At 41.6% G+C, this 15,868-nt stretch overlaps 1 protein-coding gene across 9 annotated transcripts in view; it reads right to left on the reverse strand.

Moving 5' to 3' along the window:
• HMGN3 (high mobility group nucleosomal binding domain 3) overlaps positions 1–15,868 on the reverse strand; it is a 63,333-nt gene that overhangs the window by 11,445 nt on the left and 36,020 nt on the right. The gene's annotated exons all lie outside the window — the stretch shown is intronic.

The following is a 15,868-nucleotide window of genomic DNA, read 5'->3' on the forward strand; positions in this document are numbered from 1 at the left end:
AGCACTCCTGGGGAGAGTACCTGCCCATTACCGTGACAGCTCAAACCTGACTTTATGGGCTGCATATAACTATGGGGGAAAATATGCTCAGATTCATATGACACATCACATACCCCATATATTTTTATTTGCTAAAGAGTTACTAAATAAGATTGAAACAAACCAATTAAACTAATTTTAAAAACCAAGCTATTTAATACATTTAACAACTATACAAAGTTGAAGGTGACTACCCAATTTCTACAGCACTAATGGGCAGAGGATATGAACAGCATTCCCATGAGAAAAATTACAAATAGCAAACAGACATTTGGTACAATGTTTAGTTTAAGATGATAAAACAGCAGTGAGGTAATGCTTCATATTGATAAAATGAGAGAAAAAAATAAAGGTCATAAAACAACTGTTGGTGGAGCTGGAGGCACTGTACATTAATAAAATCTTTCTAAAGAACAACCTGGCAATATGAAAAAGATACAGAGAAATAATTATATAATGACCCCATAATTCCAGTTTTGGAACCAAGACTCAAAAAACTCTTTGTAAAAATATGGTTTAAATTGTATTATATATAGCAAGAAATAACTGGAAATAATTGACATGATCCGTGAAAATGCTTAAACTACGCAGATACTGATGCATAGATGTTAAAAATAGTTGTTGGGCTATGTGAACACATGGAAAAGTCCACATAAAACAATGCTAAATTTATAAAACTAGATCATAAAATGTGAAACATAGGTCATAAGTGCAGAAAGTGTGGGGAAAAGGAAACATAAACAACAAGGCAAAGGACATAATGAACTCTCTCTGCCTGTGCAGCTGTTTGTTGATCAGTCTATCAGTCCATCTCTAAGAACTCTGGTGTCTATGGCATTCTCTTCTGTCTTCTGTAACAACCAACTTCTTTTACCTCCACCATGGAACCTTCTCTATCATGAAGGGAAACAGCATTTTCTTCTCTGTTCCCCACACTCTTGCATAGGCATGTTTGGTTCACAGATCTAAATGAGGTCAGCTGAGTTAGAGAAACCAAAATCTTGGAACCTCTGAGCATATGGAGACAATCCACTGGTGGACTATTCCACTTTGCTCTCTTCCACGGCTACAAACTTGATCCTTCTATCCACGAACCAGACATTTTGTTGTCTAGGAGTGCTGGGCTCTCATTCAATTTCAAGTCTTACTATAAAACCACAGAAATCAAGATAGTGAAGCACTGATGTAAGGACAGAAATATAGACCAATGGAACACAAGAGGACAGAAATAAACCTTTATATTTATGGTGAAAAAAAAAGGGGGAAAAGCAGGGTTGAGAGAATGCAGAGATAATTTCACACGTGGGTTAACCTTCTCAGGGCCATGGAAGAAATGAAGGACAAACTGAGTTACATGGGATGTGAGTAATGCCAAGGCAGAGGGGGTTCTTGTCCTACTCCGCATCTGGGATACTGTGAGGAGAATGCTGGACAGGGTAGGAATGCCCTAATCCAGTTTGAACCCAGAATTGTCAAGAGAGCAGAGAAACATGATCAGAAAAAAAGGTCTTGTTTACATATCTGAGGCTCCCTCAGTTCCCAAATGGCATGCATACAGAATTGACAGCAAGGGGGTGGGGGACACCCAGGACTGCCAGATAGACAGTTCAGTAGGGATTCTGAGAGGTTAGAGTACCACTGTGAACTGATCTGAGGGCAAGTCAGCAGGCGGTTAGCAGGTGGATCAATAAACATCTGGTGACTGGATGGGGACAGAGAATGGGTCAAGAAAGCCTGAATTTTGGATGGAAGAATTATTCTAAGTGAACATAGCAGATCCAGATAATCTCCAAATGGCAGGTAACTTCACTGTGTGAATAAAGCTGAACAAGCATCACCTTCTACAGGATAAACTTCATGAATAGAACAAGGGCCAGTCATAAATTATCATCAGTTGCTGTCTTCGTGGGGTTGGTGGAATGAATCAGATGGGCACTAGAGCAAAGGGGATTGATGTAATCCAGAGGGATTTGCCAAGATGAGGATTACAGATTCGTTCCAAGTACTAAGGGATCTAAAGAATAGGTGCCATAGTAGACCCTAGTCACTCACTGAATGGTAGAGCCACAATATCTTTGAAGGCTGATGTGGTATGTGGAGAAGTGTGGCAGTTTGAGATTATTTCATGAATCCCACAAAGATTATGTTTGTAAACTAATCTATTCCTCTGGGTGTGATACCCTTTGATTGCATTAAATTCAGCTGAGGGGGCTTTGATTAGATGATTTGATAAGACTGCTTTGGGCTTTTGATGTCAGTGGTCTTGATTCAGGATGAGTCCCCACCCCCTTGCCGGGTCTGATATAAACAGACACTCACACAGACACACATAGGAAGAGAGAGCTCTGTCATTTTTTATCTTGCTATGTGACAGAAAGGAAAAGGCTTAAATAGCTGAGGCCCCAAGGAGAGATGAGCCATTTGCCTGATAGCTTGCAGCTGAATTTAGGAAGAGAGAAGAACAGCTGAGACTAACATAGGAGGCCCAGAAAGAAATAAGCCTTGTACCATGAGAGCGAGGACTACAAGATCACTAAGCATAAACTCTCATGAGGCTGGGCCCATGGAGCTCAAGAGGAAAGGGTGAGCCCTCAGGGGAAGGAGAAACCTGGGCAGAGATCAGTAGCCATCTTGCTTCACCATGTGGCAACACTTCAGGATCAACAGAAGCTAACTTTGGTGAGAAGGCACCTCTCATGGTGTCTCTGTTTGGACTATTCATGGCATTGAAACTGTAAACTTTTAGCCCAAATAAATCCCCTTTATAAAAGTCAACAGATTTCTGGTAGTTTGCTTTGTCAGTCCTTTGGCAGATAAGAAGCATCAGGACAACCACTTTTCTGCACACTGTTAGAATCCAGGCTTATTATGACCAAGTTACCTTCAAAGATAAAGTGGGAGTTAAGGGCGCCCCCACCAAACCCCATCTGTGTACAAACTCTCCACCTCATTAAAAGGGGCCGATTCACATTCCTGCTAACATGCTCTCCTTGCTTCCACGTCCTTGCCCATGCTGTCCTCACACTTACAGAGTGCCTGTATTCATCTTTCCAAGCAGATCATAAACTCCTGAGACCAGAGGCCATGCCCATGTCCTAAGCATCATTCCATCCCTTTATTCTAATATTCAGAAAGTGCCTTCCACATTTAGGGGCTCAAGCATCTGGAGAATGAATTTGAACAGCAAATGATTTTTCCCTGTTTAGGCCACTCTACCAAAGAAGGCTTTACGTCCCTATGCTGCTATCCAGGTAAAGATTTCCCTTTTCTAACAGGGAAAACTGACCATGAGTCCTCTCTCTGCAGAAGTTACTTTCTAAGCAACTTGAAACTCTGACCACATGTTGCTATAGCCAAGAGCATCTGACCATTATAGACCTTATAAAGCCAAGATGATAGTGAAATCCAATGACATTACAAACTTCTAGTCGGGACAGAGGAGTGAGGTCACAGAGAAATCTCACCCTTACTTGCTTCTGCAAAAAGAACATGTAGCAGTGACATTTTCTTAGGTCATCCTTCTTCCTGAGACACATTTTATGGTGAGGATCAACTGATGGGAAACTGTTTCAGCATTTGGTTATTTGAAAATATCTTAATTTTATCTTTTTAAAAAAATAAATACAACCCCACAGCATTTACTGTGACCTGCTAATAATATAAGGGTGATCAAAAACAATATGAACAATTGTTTAGAACTATACTTCCAACAAGGGACACCTAAAAAAAACACTGACTTCTCAACAACTTGTCACTTCATTTCTAGTTGGAAACACTTTGTAGCAGAGGAATATTATCTCCTTTTAGCATGACCTGACCCAGCTGTTTTTTTGACTTTGTTTTAGAATGAATCTCTTCTTCATCATCTATTAATAATATGAGGTTCATGTACTCATCAAAACCAATAATACACCCCTTTATCCGTATATTTACTTGCTCATAGAAGCACACCTGAATCTGGGATCTATTTTACAAATATCTGAAGATGAGGCTGAAGGGTTGCACCATTACCTTCTGCACTTTTTAGCCCTAACTGTTGTAAGCCATGGTGCAAGTTCACAATGATCGCACAAAACTGCTTAATTTTATCTTCACTCTTGAGAGATAGTTTTTTGGGGTATATGATTTCAGTTTAACCACTATTTTGTCTCAACACCATGAAGATATTAGTCCACCGTTTTTCTTTCTTCTTGATGTTGAGAATTAGTCTCGGTTTTCTCTCTGTCTTCTTTTAAGACCTTTTTTGTCTTTATTATACTCTGGTTTTACTGTGTTATGCTTCAATTCCTCATTTGTCTGGTTTGGGATATTAAATCTAAGGATTTGTATCTTTCTAATTCTGGAAAACTCTCTGCCAATATATCCTTGAGAATTACGTCTCTCCCTTTCTCCTTCCTCCTTCAGGCACTATTACCAAGCATATGTTAGACTGTCTCACTTTTTTCTGTTTCCTAGCCTTGTTCTGTTTTTTTCCACCTTTGTCTCCCACTGCTGCATTCTAGGCAATTTCTAGATTGATTGATCTTCCATCTCACTAATAATTTTTTTTGGTCTACATCTACTCTGAACCATCCACTGAGTTTTATTTTTCTATTTCTGGACTCTTTTTGTTGACTACCTAGTCATTTTCACGGATTGTTTATTCTTCAGCCTCACTTTCGTTACTCTTTTAATTCTTCAAACATATAAAATACAAATATTTTACTTGAATTGGATAATTACAGTATCTTTAGTCTCTGTGGAGTTTCAAAATTCAATGTGCTATTTCAGTTTTTTTTTGGTGATTCTTTAAGATAGATTTATTTATTTATTTATTTACTTATTTATTTCTCTCTCCCCTCCCCTTGCCCTCTCCCCCCCCCACCCCAGTTGTCTGCTCTCTGTGTCCATTTGCTGCGTCCTCTCTGTCCGCTTCTGTTGTTGTCAGCGGCACAGGAATCTGTTTCTTTTTGTTGTGTCATCTTGTGTCAGTTCTCCGTGTGTGCGGCACCACTCCTGGGCAGGCTGCACTTTCCCTCGTGCTGGGCGGCTCTTCCTACAGGGCGCACTCCCTGCCCATGGGGCTCCCCCCTGCGTAGCCGGCACTCCCTGCACGCATCAGCACTGCGCATGGGCCAGTTGCACACGGGTCAAGGAGGTCCAGGGTTTGAACCGTGGACCTCCCATGTGGTAGACGGACACCCTAACCACTGGGCCAAGTCTGCTGCCTGTGATTCTTTTTTAATGTGACCTCCACAATCTGTGAGATTTGAGAAATGAGAACCTTGAAGATGAGTTTCTTCAAAGATTTACATCTTTTTCTTCCAGGCATCTGTGGTTCTACCAACCTCCAAAATTTTTGGCCTACAGTTTTTCAAAATACTTAGTTGCTGTGGACTGTGGCTACATATCAGGGTCAAAGCAGTGAGAGACTTTTTCCCTCACACCCAGTGCTAAAGCTGATCTGGGCAAGTTCCTTTACCTGTTTCCTCTGAGAGGTGATTTTTTTGTTGTTGTTGTTAATATCTTGTGCCACTTAGGGTGCTGTTGTGTGGGGGTACTCCTGTCTGCTCTCCCACTAGGTGCTTGAGCTAGGAAATGTTTTCTGTCCCATCTATTACTTCCAGAGAAGGAAAAACATTGGGGAGGGGAGACCAGGAAGAAGGATGCTTTCCCAACAAAATTTAAAGATCAAAAAAACCCAACAATACAGGTATCCAACACCTATACTGCAGTATGATACTTAAAAGATGCACCAAGGGCAGAGAATCAAGAAAGTAAAAGGATGTTTTTATATATATACACATATATAATTTATATATATGTATATAAATATATATATCAGGCACAGAATTACGAAAGTAAAAGGATGTTTATATATATATATAAAAATATATATATATAATTTATATATATATATAAATATATATATCAGGCTAAAATTAACTAAAATCTAAAAACAACTCAGATATCCATCATCAGTAGGGTAGTTAAATATATTGTGCTGTACTCCTAATAAAATATATATGAGTGAAATAAAATATATGGGAACAAACATATCATGGATGACTTTCACAAACATAAGGCTGGATGAAAAAATCTAATTATGGTGTAATTCTAAATGAAGGGAAGTGGATTTGGCTCAACTGATAGACCATCTGCCTACCATATGCAAGGTCCAAGGCTCAAACCCAGGGCCTCCTGACCCGTGTGGTGAGCTGGCCCACATGCAGTGCTGATGCACACAAGGAGTGCCATGCATGCAGGGGTGTCCCCTGCGTAGGGGTGCCCCATGGGCAAGGAGTGCGCCCTGCAAGGAGAGCCACCCTGCATGAAAAAAGTGCAGCCTGCCCAGGAGTTGCGCCACATACACGGAGAGCTGATGTAGCAAGATGACGCAACAAAAAGAGACATAGGTTCCTCGTGCCGCTGACCAGAACACAAGCGGACACAGAAGAACGTACAGCGAATGGACACAGAGAGCAGACAATGAGGGGGAAAGGGAAGGGAAGAGATATAAATTTTAAAAAAAATCTTTAAAAAATAAAATTCTAAATGAAGTTTAAAATGCATACAAGTGGAAAACTATAAAGGAAAGCAAAAGAATAACAAACACAAAATCAAGATAGAGTTGTAGTGAAGGTAACGTAAACGTTTCTTGAAAAAATCTGCCAGAGATTCTGCAAATAAAAGGACAAAACCCACCTTGCTTTGAATTCTGGAGGACAGTAGAAACTGGAGAAGGACTCCACAAACACTGAATCGAAGAAAAAGAAAAATATCAGGTAGCAAATTTCCCTGCCCTACCATTGCCTTCCCTGTTACTCAGTCCTATGCAGTTTGGAAGTCACTCAGAGGCAGTGGCCTGGGCCCCTCCTACATGGACATAGACTCTAGAGCCACTCACAGCAACATCCTCCAAACAGTAATGAGTTAGAACCCCAAGCGTAAAAACACAGGGACCCAAGTCTGCAGAGACCCAGAGTGGAACACTAGCTGCTGAGAAGTGCTATGTCCCAGTATGGGGGTGCAGAGTAGACTGCAGAAGAATGGCTGGCTAGTAGTGCACTCATGAAATCCAGTTTCTGTTGGCAAGACCACTAAATGCAAAACATAATTTTCTTGAATGACCCACATTTCTGGATTGACTCTACCTGGCTCCCTGGGACAGGACATCCTAACAGGGAAGAAACCAGAGGCAGAAATATCTCACAGAGCAAAAAAAAAGAAAAGAAAAAGAAAAAAGAAGGGGAGATTGTTCGACTGAACTGCTATAAGATAGAAGGGTCCCAGAATGAAAGTGTAAGAGAAAACGGAGCATTGAGTGAGGGAAAGAATTTAAACACGTCATAGGAATTAGGGAGAAAATTCCTGTATGAGAACAAACAGAAAAGATCAAGATTCCTGGAGAAGGAGTAGAGGAAAAGAAGCATTCTCTTGTAGGTGAAATGATCACAAAAAAATTGCAAACTTAAAAATTTTAATCATATCCAAAGCAAGAATCAGACGAAGAAAAGCGGAGAAAAATCTGATCAGTAAAACACAGGATAGTCTAAAGATCTAGAACAAGTAGAACCAAGCATCAAAGAAGAGTCTTAACATAAAGCCAATGAACAATAAAACCCTGGACTAGAGGAAGAAACAGAGCTTCAGAGTAAACCCATCAAGAGAATCAGATGTCTATACATCAACAAAAAAAATTACTACCATAATAAATAACAGGAAGATATGGCCCAGAGTGAAGGGAACAAATTAAAACTTCAGAGGAGACACAGAATTTGGAATAAGTAAAGAAGTTCAAACAAATCTCCTAAATCAATTCAGGGAGATAAAGGAAAATATGGATACAGAGGTAAAAGATGTTAAGAGGACAATGTGTGAGGATAAAGAATAATTTTAAAGTGTAAAAAGAAACATAACAAATTATAGGGATGAAAGGCACAATAATAGTTATTAAAAATACACTAAGGGGAAGCGGACTTGGCCCAGTGGATAGGGCGTCTGTCTACCACATGGGAGGTCCGCGGTTCAAACCCTGGGCCTCCTTGACCTGTGTGGAGCTGGCCCATGCGCAGTACTAATGCACGCAAGGAGTGCCGTGCCATGCAGGGGTGTCCCCCGTGTAGGGGAGCCCCACGCGCAAGGAGTGCGCCCCGTAAGGAGAGCCGCCCAGCGCGAAAGAAAGTGCAGCCTGCCCAAGAATGGCACTGTCCACATGGAGACCTGACACAAGATGACGCAACAAAGAGAGAGGTTCCTGCGCCGCTGACAACAACAGAAGCGGACAAAGAAGAAGATGCGGGAAGCGGACTTGGCCCAATGGTCAGGGTGTCCGTCTACGACATGGGAGGTCCGCAGTTCAAACCCTGGGCCTCCTTGACCCGTGTGGAGCTGGCCCATGTGCAGTGCTGATGAGCGCAAGGAGTGCTGTGCCACGCAGGGATGTCCCCCGCGTAGGGGAGCCCCACACGCCAGGAGTGTGCCCCGTAACGAGAGCTGCCCAGTGCGAAAGAAAGTGAAGCCTGCCCAAGAATGGCGCCGCCCACACGGAGAGCTGACACAACAAAATGACGCAACACAGATTCCCATGCCGCTGACAATAACAGATGTGGATAAAGAAGACACAGCAAATAGACACAGAGAACAGACAACTGGGGTGGGGGTGGGGGCGGGGGTGGAGGTGGGGGGGGAGAGAAATAAATAAATAAATCTTTTGAAGAAAGAAGAAGAACGCAGCAAATAGACATAGAGAACAGATAACTGGGTAGGGGGATTGGGGGAGGAGAAATAAATAAATAAATCTTTAAAAAAATTACACTAAGGCATACAGCAGCAGATTTGAACAGGTAGAGAAAGAATTGGAAAACTAGAAGATAGGACAATTGAAATCACACGTTAGAAGAAGAGGCAGAGAAAATATTAGAAAAAAATTGAGGAGTGTCTCAGGAATCTGAGTGGTGGCATGAAGTGCACAAACATAAACATCATGGATGTCTGGGAAGGAGAGACAAGGGAAATGATGCAGGAAGAATATCTGAGGGAAATAATGGCCAAAAACTTCCCAACTCTTATGAAATACATCAACATAGATGTCTACAAAGTGCAACATCCTCCAAACAGAATAAATCCTAATAGACTTACCCTGAGACACATACTAATTAGAATGGCAAATGCCAAAAACAAAGAGAATTCTGAAACCAGCAAGAAAAAAGCAATTCATCATATACATGGGATCCTCAATAAAACTAAGTTCTGGATATATACCCAGCAGTGGGACTGCTGGATCATATGGCAGTTCTATAGTTAGCTTTCTGAGGAACCACCAAACTGTCCTTCACAGTGGCTGCATCATTTTACATTCCCACCAGCAATGGACAAGGGTTCCCTTTCTTCCACACATCCTCTCCAACACTTGGAGTCCTGTTTTTTTAATAGCTACCAGTCTAATGGGTGTAAAATGGTCTCACTGTAGTTGTGATTTGCATTTCCCTAACTGCTAGTGTGGCAGTTTGGTATTGTTTATGAATTCTAAAAATAGATATTGGATTATGTCTGTAAACTGATCTGTACCTCTGGGTGTATTAGATTATATTAGACTCAGAGGTTTCACTTTTTAAAATCAAGATTAGGGCTTTCATTTGACCACGTTATTAGGGGACTTGCTTTGAGTCCCTGCCTACAGCTTGCCTGTAGCCATGGGCTATATAAACAGATGCAAAATCAAAGACAGGGAAGTAAATACACAGTGAAGTAGAACACAGAAGCGATAGGCAGGAAGAGAAAGTGCTCCACAGACATGGCCCTGGGACGAGAGATGACCTTGTGGAATGAGCAGAGAACCTGAGCCTGGAAAGAAATGAGCACTGGCGAGAGTAACAAGCCTCATGCCAGCCTACAGCTAAGATCAGAAGAAAATGGACCACAGAGCCTTAAGAGGAAGAATGAAGGCTGAACCCTTGCAGACACTGCCTGCCATCTTCCATCAACATGTGGCAACAGACTTTGGGTGAGAAAGTACCTCTTATGGTACTTTGAGTTGGACTCTTCAGGGTCTTGTGATTGTAAGCTTAAACCCCAAATAAATATCCTTTATAAAAGCCAATAGAGTTCTGGTTCTTTGCATCAGTACCCCCTTGGCTGACTAATAGAGCTAGTGATGTTGAGCATCTTTACATGTGTTTTTTAGCTACCTGTATTTCTTCTTTGGAGAAGCGTCTGTTCAAATCACTTGCCCATTTTTTAAATGGGTTGTCTTTTTATTTTTGAATGAAGGATTTCTTTCTATATGCTGGATATTAGGCCCCTACTGGCTAGGTGGTTACCAAATATTTTCTCCCACTGAGTAGGCTGCCTTTTCACTTTCTTGACAAATTCCTTTAAAATGTAAGAGTTTTGAATTTTGAGGCGGTCCTATTTATCTATTTTTTCTTTTGCTGCTGGTGCTTTGGGTGTAAAGTTTATGAAACCATTTCCTAATCCCCTATATTCTGTATTTGATTTTTCTGTAACCTAAAGCTTCTTTGAAGATAAAATGAAAAAAATAAGATACTGGGGGAATATATGGAAGAAGATGTCACTGTATATACAAAACAACAGTGCTTACAGTGATGAAAGACAATGGCTAAAAATTTATTATTTCAAATTTTTAAAAAATGCTTTGTATTTTATTTGTTTTTAAAACTCTCAATATTATTTCATTTTCTTATTAATTTTACTTGATTATTTTGTTGGCTTCATTTTTGGAGAGGTTTGGCTCACAGAAGGGTCACAACTGCGGCAGGGGAGGATCACTGGTGAGGGGTGCTGGTGATGGGGGATACATGGGAGGGAGGTTCACCTAGGACATACCTCTAAGGCATATGAATGTGTTCAGGTATTCATGGGCATTGTCACGGTGAGTGGACAACCACACAATAAATGGAAGAATATAAAATTCTGATCCTGGGGAGCTCTGCCACATTCTCTCATGGGACAGCAAGAATCCCAGAGTATAGGTGTAGTGCCTAGTGAAGGAGAACGGACCACTGCGATGGGCCCTTGACAGTGATGATTGAAGGTCTCCTTATTGCTCAAAAGTGGCCTCTCTCTAAGCCAAACTCAGCATATAAAGGCACTACCTTCCCCCTGGCATGGGACATGACTCCAGGGGATAAGACTCTGTGGGACCGAGGGATTATTACCAAGTGCCAACTAGCAACGCACCTGGAAAAACACCTTGACCAAAATGAGGAAAAGGTAAATACAAATGAGTTTTTGTGGCTAAGAGATTTCAAAGTGAGTAGGGAGGTCATTCCAGAGGTTACACTTATGCACATCCCAGCAGGATCTCAGTGACTGCCACAGTAAATACTGCCTCAAATAGCTGGGCTCCTGAGGGCTCTAGAGAAATCCAGACACTATAGGAAGGGCAGACAGCTCAGGAGTTTGGCACCCTGCCAGCAGGCCTAACTGGAATTTATGCTCCCGAGTGTGACAGAGTTGGACTCATTTGTGGTTTCCCTATACATGGCTCTTCTTCCCCTTTTATTTGAACCGATAGTAGTTAGTTGGGTCCTACATCTTAGCAGAGTTACAACACCTACTCGCCAGTTCATTGGATTCACCCAGGACAACTAACAAGAACAAAATGATGGACAACTCCCATCCCAAGGAACAGAGAGAGTTTGTAATTGCAAGAAAGATAGTTCCATCTATGTGCCCCAAGGGATCTAAGCCCCCTTTGAATAAGGCAGAGTGGCCATCACCATCCCCAAATCCTAAAGACTGGGGATTGAACTATGGACTAAAGTAGACTTACTATTATTCTACTACAGATGTTATTTTAGCAATGGAAGAACTTTCATCATTGATGTAGAGGCAGTGGCCACCACAGATTCTGTAGGGAGGAAGAGATAGAAATAGGTGTAATATGGGGGTATTTTCGAGGCACTGGAATTGTCCTCCATGATGCTGCAATGACGGTTACAGGCCATAACTTACAAAATTGTGTGGGTGACAGTGTAAACTATAATCCATGGTTAGTGGCAATGCTTCAGTATATGTTGACCAATTGTAACAAATACACCACAACAATGAAGTATGCTGTTAATGTGGGAAAGTGTGGGAGGTGTAGGGAATGGGGCATATGGGAATTCCTTATATTTTGTGTAACATTTATGTAATCTAAAGTATCCTTTAAAAAAATAAAAAATGTATTTTAAAAAACAAAGGCAGAATACAAGAAAAAAGTTACATGTGTGCTTTAAGAAACATGTATTATTCAGTTCTTGGATACATTTTTCAATATGCGTATTTTAGATCAAGAATGACTGATTTGCTTAAATCTTCTATATTTTAAATAAATCTTTGTCTATTTCATCTGTCATTTACTGAGAGAACTATGTTAAATCCTCACAATATGATAGTGACATTAATTCTTCCTTATAGTTCTGTTAATATTTGTGCTTAATATTTGAAGCTGGATTATTAAGGGAAATGTTTCTTTTTCATTTATTATCTTTTTTAAAAAAGATACATAAATCACACATAATGTTACATTAAAAGATATAAGAGGTTCTCATATACTCCACTCCCCACAACCCCCACTCCTCCCACATCAACAACTTCTTTCATTAGTGTGGTACATTCACTGCATTTGATGAATACATTTTGGAGTACTGTTACACAGCACGGGTTACAGTTTATGTTGTAGTTTATATTCTCTTCCAGTCCATTCAGTGGGTTATGGCAGGATATATAATGTCCTGCATCTGTCCCTACAATATCATTCAGGACAACTCTAATTACTGAAAATGCCCCTATATCACTCCTCTTTTTAAGGGAAATATGTTTTGAATTGTTATAACAACTGAATTAATGAAATGTCTAACATTAAAAAAAAGGCTAAGTTCTGATTTCTCATCAAAACCATGTAGGAGCGGCGGACTTGGTCCAGTGGTTAGGGCGTCCGTTTACCACATGAGAGATCCGCAGTTCAAACCCGGGGCCTCCTGGACCCGTGTGCAGCTGGCCCACGCGCAGTGCTGATGCACGCAAGGAGTGCCATGCCACGCAGGGATGTCCCCTGCATAGGAGAGCCCCACGCGCAAAGAGTGCGCCCCATAAGGAGAGCCGCCCAGCACGAAAGAGTGTGGCTTGCCCAAGAATGGCACTGCACACACGGAGAGGTGACACGACAAGATGACGCAACAAGAAGAAACACAGATTCCCGTGCCGCTGACAACAACAGAAGCGGACAAAGAAGACACAGCAAATAGACACAGAGAACAGACAACTGGGGTAGGGGGGAAAGGGGAGAGAAATAAATAAATAAATCTTAAAAAAAAAAAAAAACGTGTAGGTGAGAAGAAGTCATATTTAAGATACTGATAGAGAAAAACTGCCAGCCAAAAATTCTTACCCAGCAATACTTGTCCTTCAAAAATGAAGAGAGTTAAAAATATTCACAGATAAATAGAAACTGAGATACTTCATCAACAAAAGACCTGCCATTACAAGAATTACTAAAGGGAGTTCTGCAGGTTGAAAGGAAAAGACAGGGGAGAGGGGCTTGGAGTGATGTGAACAAATGAATATTATCAGTAAGGGTAACTTAACAGCATGAATGTAAAACCCAGTAGTACTGTATCATCAATATATAATTCTACTTTTTAATACCTATAAGAGCCAGAATATAATTTATTTAGAAAAAGGCATATTTCCTCATAATGGACATGCAAAATATTAAGTGTAAGGTCAGATAAAAACAACATAAAGAGGGAAAACAGAGGAATATGAGAATAAAGAACATATATGGCTAGTGAAACTAAGTTGGTATCTTTTCAACATAGTAGCTTATAGATGTAGGTTGTGTAATATAACCTCCAAGGAAACCACAAAGAAAGTATTTTAAAAATACACAGAAATGAAAATGGGATCAATCAGATATGTCACAAAAGAACTATATAGAAAAAGCAATTGCAGTGAAAGAGAAGAGAAACAAACTAAAAAAGATATGACATAAAAACCAGGGAAACGGACTTTGGCCCAGTGGTTAGGGCGTCCGTCTACCATATGGGAGGTCCGCGGTTCAAACCCTGGGCCTCCTTGACCCGTGTGGAGCTGGCCATGCGCAGTGCTGATGCACGCAAGGAGTGCCGTGCCACGCAAGGGTGTCCCCCGCGTGGGGGAGCCCCACGTGCAAGGAGTGCGCCCGTGAGGAAAGCCGCCCAGCGTGAAAAGAAAGTGCAGCCTGCCCAGGAATGGCGCCGCCCACACTTCCCGTGCCGCTGACGACAACAGAAGCGGACAAAGAAATAAGACGCAGCAAATAGACACCAAGAACAGACAACCAGGGGAGGGGGGGAAATTAAATAAATAAATAAATAAATCTTTAAAAAAAATAAAAATAAAAAAAATAAAAACCAAAGGAGAGGAGGTGGAGCAAGATGGCGTCTAAGTACACCGTCGTCATCTCTCCTACAAAGGACTGGCTGTGTGGTGACGGAGTCCTGCCGGAGCGGGCTGTTTCGGGAACCTGCAGGGAAGGAGGTGTCTGGACGTTGATCTGGAGACACTGTAGCAGAACTGGTGTTTGCTCAAGGTAGAACTGTGGGTTTCTAACACTGAACTCGGAAGCCGTGGGAAGGTACATTCCTTCTCCCTAGGGCTAAGAGCCATGGCATTCACTGAGAACTGCCAGTCACGGGGCGGAGTTTCCAAGCCCCGCGTTCCCCAAATGCGTGAACCCCAAGCCTGCGTCCCCTGAACCCCCGCGGCCCATGTTTCACAGACCTACATACCTGGAGTCCACATTCTCCCGGGCCTCTGTTACCTGAGCCCAGCACCCCCGGAAATCCAACAATGCCCTATCCCTCCAGTGTTGGACTAACTCCGGGAGTGAGAGGGTTTAGGTGGGAGGTACAGAGGGGCCCAAGGAGTGCAGGTTCAATTTTCTGGCCCTCCCATTTTATTGATGTTGGAGGAGCATATCAGCTGACTTGGGGAGAGCCTAGGAAGAGAGAAGAGGTGAAACTACTGGGACAGCCCAATTTACCTAAACACCCTGGGATAGGAAACTTGGTCTGGGAGAAGGTGGAGTCAGAATATTAACTAGTTCCCCTGTAGCACACCTAAAGTAGAGGGACAATAGGACGTGCTCTACAGGCTTCCAATAGCATATTTAGGGTTCCTGGCAAGGGGAGGGTGCTCTCTCAAGAAATTAAGAGATTATTTTCTGAGGTGCGATGGTTCACCAGCGACCCATCTGAATTTCCTACAGGAGCCCTCATGCAGCCTTCCTGCTGCCTTGGGAGAGAGGGAGTGAGGAAGGGAGAAAGGGGGAAGGTCAGACTCCTAAGCAGTTTATTCAATTGCAAAGAGGATTCCTTGCCTGAGGCCTTGTCTGGTCTTTTTTGTTGTTTTCTTGTTTTTCCTTCCTCTTTATTCATCCCACTGCCCTTTTTTTTCTTCTCTCTTTTTCCTTTTTTTCCTTCTTTTGTTATATTAGGTGCTGCAGGCAACATTTTTTATTTGCTGTGCTTCCTAATCCTCAATTTCCTCTTTTCTGTGTGTACTGATTTTGGCTACTAACGATATCCCCTTTCCATCATTCTCTCCTCCATCATTTATTGCTTCTTTTACATTCCACCTCTCTTTGTTTAGCCCCCAATATTTCTGACTTTTTATCTCTAATACCTCTAGTTTGTTTTCTATCGTTTATTCATTCTTTATATTATTGTCCTTTCTTTTCTCTTTCTCTCTCTCCTGACCACATTGGCCTTCTAATTCATACTATATTCCTCCCTATATTCAGTTTACTATCTCATTATAGGTACTCCGCTTTTTTACGGTTGTAACTATACATAGCTTA

This window comes from Dasypus novemcinctus, chromosome 11, assembly GCF_030445035.2.
Source record: "Dasypus novemcinctus isolate mDasNov1 chromosome 11, mDasNov1.1.hap2, whole genome shotgun sequence".
In the NCBI taxonomy this organism is placed as follows: Eukaryota; Metazoa; Chordata; class Mammalia; order Cingulata; family Dasypodidae; genus Dasypus; species Dasypus novemcinctus.